At 51.0% G+C, this 5,184-nt stretch overlaps 1 long non-coding RNA gene and 1 other non-coding gene across 2 annotated transcripts; both read right to left on the bottom strand.

Moving 5' to 3' along the window:
- Positions 1-2,311: 2,311 nt before the first annotated feature.
- LOC115930335 (small nucleolar RNA SNORA27) lies at positions 2,312-2,406 on the bottom strand. Its single transcript, XR_004066974.1, has one exon. It is a non-coding gene; the product is annotated as a small nucleolar RNA SNORA27 (small nucleolar RNA).
- A 1,712-nt stretch (positions 2,407-4,118) lies between these two features.
- LOC109029079 (uncharacterized) lies at positions 4,119-4,841 on the bottom strand. Its single transcript, XR_002008082.3, has 3 exons — positions 4,753-4,841; positions 4,531-4,657; positions 4,119-4,333 (listed from the first exon to the last, which is right to left on the bottom strand). It is a non-coding gene; the product is annotated as an uncharacterized lncRNA (long non-coding RNA).
- Between the last annotated feature and the right edge of the window lie 343 nt (positions 4,842-5,184).

Raw genomic sequence — 5,184 nt, 5'->3', positions numbered from 1 at the left:
GGCTCACTGCAACCTCTGCCTCCCGGGTTCAAGTGATTCTCCTGCCTCAGCCTCCTGAGTAGCTGGGACTACAGGCGTGCACCACCACACTCAGCTAATGTTAGTATAGATGAGGTTTCACCATGTGATACACACACGTGTATCACCAGCCAGGCTGGTCTCAAACTCCTGACCTCAAGAAATCTGCCTGCCTTGGCCTCCCAAAATGCTGATATTACACTGGATTCCCTCTTGACTTAATGTAAGACCTTAGGTCATACTCCACCCCTCACCAGGCCTCAGTTTTCCCATCTAGAGGGTAGCTGGACCTACCATTCTGAGATCCTCTCATTCTATTTTGCAACTTGCATCACAGAAAGTGAGAACCCACTTCCGCCAGAATGTGCCAAATTTACATGAAGTTAGTGCCTGCTGTGGGCCTCTTTCCTACTAGGGCAGGCAGCCCAGCTGTGCGACTGAACTAATGGCTTAACCTCTCTGAGCCCCTTAAAGGAAACAATTGAAAGTCCTTACCTACAGAGCTGTTAACATAAGGGCTTAGCTTATAGTAAATGCTCAATAAATGCTGCTGTTTTTAAAACAGAGTCTCATTCTGCTGCCCAGGCTGGAGTGCAGTGGCACAATCTAGGCTCATTGCAACCTCCACCTCCTGGGTTCAAACAATTCTTGTGCCTCAACTTCTCGAGTACCTGGAATTTCAGGCATGTGCCACCATGCCCAGCTAATTTGTGTATTTTTAGTAGAGACGGGGTTTTGCCATGTTGGCCAGGCTGGTCTCCAACTCCTGGCCTCAAGCAATCTGCCCGCCTCGGCCTCCCGAAGTGCTGGGATAACAGGCATGAGCCACTGAGCCTGGTGTTATTATTTTTATTTGTATTTGCATCACCTGATTTCTGCCACTGCCCAGCTTTGATTACAAGACCTGCCTCCTCACCCCCCTAGTCCAGCCTTCATCTCCTCCACTGCCCATTTTGCCCTTGGACTAAGAGGAGATTGGGTAGGAGATAGATGGTGGACAGCCCTCAGCTTGCCGGCTGGTGCTCCAGCTAACTGCCCAAAGCCAAGGCTATCCACCCCGGAGAGGCCACCTTTGAAGTGACCGCCTTATGTAACTGCCCCATGCCCCCTCCCATCTTCCTGTTTGTTCCCAGAGCGACCTTGGGGAGGAAAACTGCAGCCTAGGACCAGTAAGCCTGGGGTTTCATGTGACTCAGGAGAGAGCTGGGAAGGGCAGAGGGATGCATATTGGTGGTTAGGGGTGCCTCTGCCTGAGTTTAAGTCCTGCAACCAGCTCTTTCTAGCTGTGTGACCTTGGGCAGGTTACTCAGCTTCTCTGTGCCTCAGTTTTCCTATCTGTCACGTGGAAAGTACCTAATGCATAAAGACATTGTGAGAAATATGTAAGTAGACAGTTTAGAACAGTGCCTGGCACATAATTACATGCTTAATAAAGGGCAGTTGTGGCTGGGCACAGTGACTCATGCCTGTAATCCCAACACCTTGGGAGGCCAAGGTGGGAGGATCACTTCAGGCCAGGAGTTCAACACTAGCCTGGACAATATAGTGACACCTCATCTCTACTTTTTTATAACAATAAACATTATAAATATATATTAAAAAGGGCAGTTGTTATAGGTACTTAATTTTTTTGTTTGTTTTCATGTTTCTTGTCAATATGTTTTCTCTGACAGGATACAATGACAGGCACCCCGTTTCTCTGGTTTTGTTTTGTTTTGTTTTAAGACAGGGTCTCTCTCTGTTGCCCACTCTGGAGTACAGTGGCACAATCACAGCTCACTGAAGCTTTGACCTCCTGAGTTCAAGTAATCCTCCTGTCCCAGCCTCCTGAGTAGCTGGGACTACAGGTACAAACCACCGTGCTTGGCTAATTTTTAAAATTTTTTATAGAAGGCCAGGTACAGTGGCTCACGCCTGTAATGGCACTTTGGGAGGTCAAGGTGGATGGATCACTGGATGTCAGGAGTTCAGACCAACCTGACCAACATGGTGAAACCCCATCTCTACTAAAAGTACAAAAAATTAGCCAGCGTGGTGGTAGATGCCTGTGATCCCAGCTACTGGGGAGGCTGAGGCAGGAGAATCGCTTGAACCTGGTAGGTGGAGGTTATAATGAGCTGAGATGGCGCTACTGCACTCCAGCCTGAATGACAGAGCAAGACTCCGTCTCAAAGAAAAAAAAAATTAGAGATGGGATCTCACTATGTTGCCCAGGCTGGTCTCTAACTCCTGGCCTCAAGTGATCCACCTACCTCTGCCTCCCAAAGTTCTGGGATTACAGGCAAGAGCCACAGTACCTGGCCTCTGAGTTTTAAAAGGCCATTTCCTTTGCCCTACTTGAACAACCAATAAAGACATAAGCCTCAATGGTAAAATGAAAGGGGAGTGGTATTTAATAATCGTACATTAAGCTGTAAGATAATTATTGTTATTCAGAGCACTTGCTCAAAAGTGGATTTAGATCTTAGAAGGGTGGCTGAGAAACTAACCTCATCAGTCAGCCTCAATTTCTCCCACCTGTAAAATGGGGTTAACACCTAGCCACAAAACTGGCTGAAAATTGAAGGAGGCAATCCGTGGAAAGAACAGAGCTGGACACTTACTGAGTGCTGAAGCTTACTTCAGTTGAATCATTCCTTGTGTGTCTCCAGTGTCCTCCTTCCCAAGACTTCTTTTTTTTTTTTTTTTTTTTTTTTTTTTGAGATGGGAGTCTGGCTCGCTTGCCCAGGTTGGAGTGCAGGGGCACAATTTCGGTTCACTGCAACCTCTGCCTCCAGGGTTCAAGCGATTCTCCTGCCTCAGCCTCCCGAGTAGCTGAGACTACAGGCACATGCCACCACACCCGGCTAATTTTTGTATTTTTAGTACAGAGGGGGTTTTACTATGTTGTCCAGGCTGGTCCCGAAATCCTGACCTCAAGTGATCCTCCCGCCTCTGCCTCCCAAAGTGCCAGGATTACAGGCGTGAGCCACCGCGCCCGGCCCCCTTCCCAAGACTTCTAATGTGGGTTACGGAATGTGTACACACACACACACACACACACACACACACACGCCCACCATAACCCTTGAGAAGAGCGGTCGTAGGGGCATTTATTCCAGTGTTTCACCTCCCCTCCCGCTTTTCGGCCTCCCAAACAGTCTGAAGGCGGCTGCTGAAAGGCTCCAACCCACCGGAACTCTCGGAGTAACCGCCTCCGCCTCCCCTCGCGGGTGTAGACCGAGACTCGCGCGGACGGGAGGGAGGAAGAATGTTTGCGCAGCCTTCAAACGACTTGGCAGGCAACAAGAGGGAAAAGGCCGCTCTGGGGAGAGTTCAAATTGAAATTACACGGAGGGAAGAACGTGCAGATCAGCGCTGAAGCTCATAAAAAAAAAAAAAAGCGAGGTGACTGAGAAGAACAAACACGCCTCCAAAAGGAAAATGGAAAAGTTCGTAAAATGAGCTCTTCAAAGCCTAGCCAGGGGGCGCGGGGGAGGAGGAGGGCAGTGGCCGCCGGGCAAGGCCGCTGCCCCCTGGGCCTATCCGCCTCGGAGTCTGGAAGGGCGAAATTGGCCCAACTTGCATTTCCTCTAACCCGGGAGGTTGAGCGCCTCTCGCCCCCTCCTCCGAAGCGCTTCTCCTGCTGGAAACCAGAGGGAGTGGGAAGAGTGGCCCGGAGTTCGAACCTAAGCAGAGCCGGTGGTGGCGGGGACGACGTTCCCAGCGGGAAGTGGCGGGCAGGGACAAAGCTAAGTCCTGAGAAGTAGGCCGAGGCTAGATCATTCGTTCGTTGGACATCGGGCATCGTTTGGGTTTTATTCAAACCGTTGGAAAACCTTAAAGTTCTAGTCAGGGGAACAGCACCACGTGATTGGATCCTCCAGAGTAGAATCTAGACAGTCCCCTTCCAATCCACTCCCAACTCCCCACAACTCTCTCAGCATCTCCACCTCCTCCCACTGGGAGAAGGATGAGATCGATGAAGCTCACGCGGTGCGCTCTGCAGACCTCGGCTGGGAAAGCCCAGCGCACCCCTAGGCGCACGGGGAAGCGTCCACCAGAACCGCCTCTGGCTCCCCGGGTCGAAGTCCCCACCCTCAGCCTCCTTGTACAATTCATTAACTTTGCAGACACCCGTTTTATTGGCCAGATCATTCCCGGACGCTTTAGAGAAAAGCCTGGGCATTAACCTCACGGCCCGCGCGCACTGCCCGACGTCACCACAAGTGGAGGATTCTCGGAAAAAATCAACCGCGCCAGCTCCCGAATCCCGGCAGCCCCTCGCCCGGGTGCGCCAGAGTCGACTTCTCTCTCTCTCTCGGTCTTAGTGGACCTGAGAGAGAGAAAGAAAATTTCTATAAACCACTGAACTGGGACAGTGCCGGAAATTGTCCCGACCCGGTACTCTGTAGCTTCCAAGGTGCTTCCAACCCCATTCGCGCCGCAAGGATCCCACAAGATCGGGAAAACCGAGGCTTGGGAAGGGTTGGGTGCCCCAAAGGCAGGATGCTTGGAAGAAACGTAGCCGACCTGAACCCCGCGTTTGCAGGTTTCAAATCGCGGCGCGTTCTGAGAGGCCTTTCTGACCCCTCAGAATTATTAGTTCGAGCCCCCTGGTCTATCCTGCTCGGAAATTCGGCCTCTGATCCAGGAAGCCCTGTTGGGAAGAGGGCTGGTTATTCCCTTGTCTTCCTCTTCACCTCCCCTACTCCATCCACTCTCTTTCCCCTTCTCCCCTTCTGAGTTTGTTACCATTTCTTGGTCAAAGCCCCACAACATAGATGCAAGGAGATGAAAACCCACAATTTCTCACTCCAGAGCCTGCGCCTGCGTTCACTGCATCAGGGTTCTCGAACCTTAAGGAGCTCACAATCACGTGGGGGCTTTGTTAAAACAGGAATTCTGGGCCCCGCCCCCGGACATCTCATTCAATTGATCTCAGCTGGGCCTGAGAATGCGCATTTCTAACCGGTTCCCGGGGTACGTTTTGGGAAGGACTGCTCTGTGTGTTGCGTTGATGCCCTCTAGGTTCCTTTGTCAATAACAAAAAACCCTCTTTAGAGGAAAGTACGTCGTTCTTCTCTGTGTGTCCTCAGCACTTACACAAGGCTTGCACACCAGTGCCTAATAAATATTTGGGCTTAATCATGAACGCTTAGAGCTGTCACCGTGATTTACAGATGT

Source organism: Gorilla gorilla, chromosome 10, assembly GCF_029281585.2.
Source record: "Gorilla gorilla gorilla isolate KB3781 chromosome 10, NHGRI_mGorGor1-v2.1_pri, whole genome shotgun sequence".
NCBI lineage: Eukaryota > Metazoa > Chordata > Mammalia > Primates > Hominidae > Gorilla > Gorilla gorilla.
This window is presented reverse-complemented; position numbering and strand designations above follow the sequence as displayed.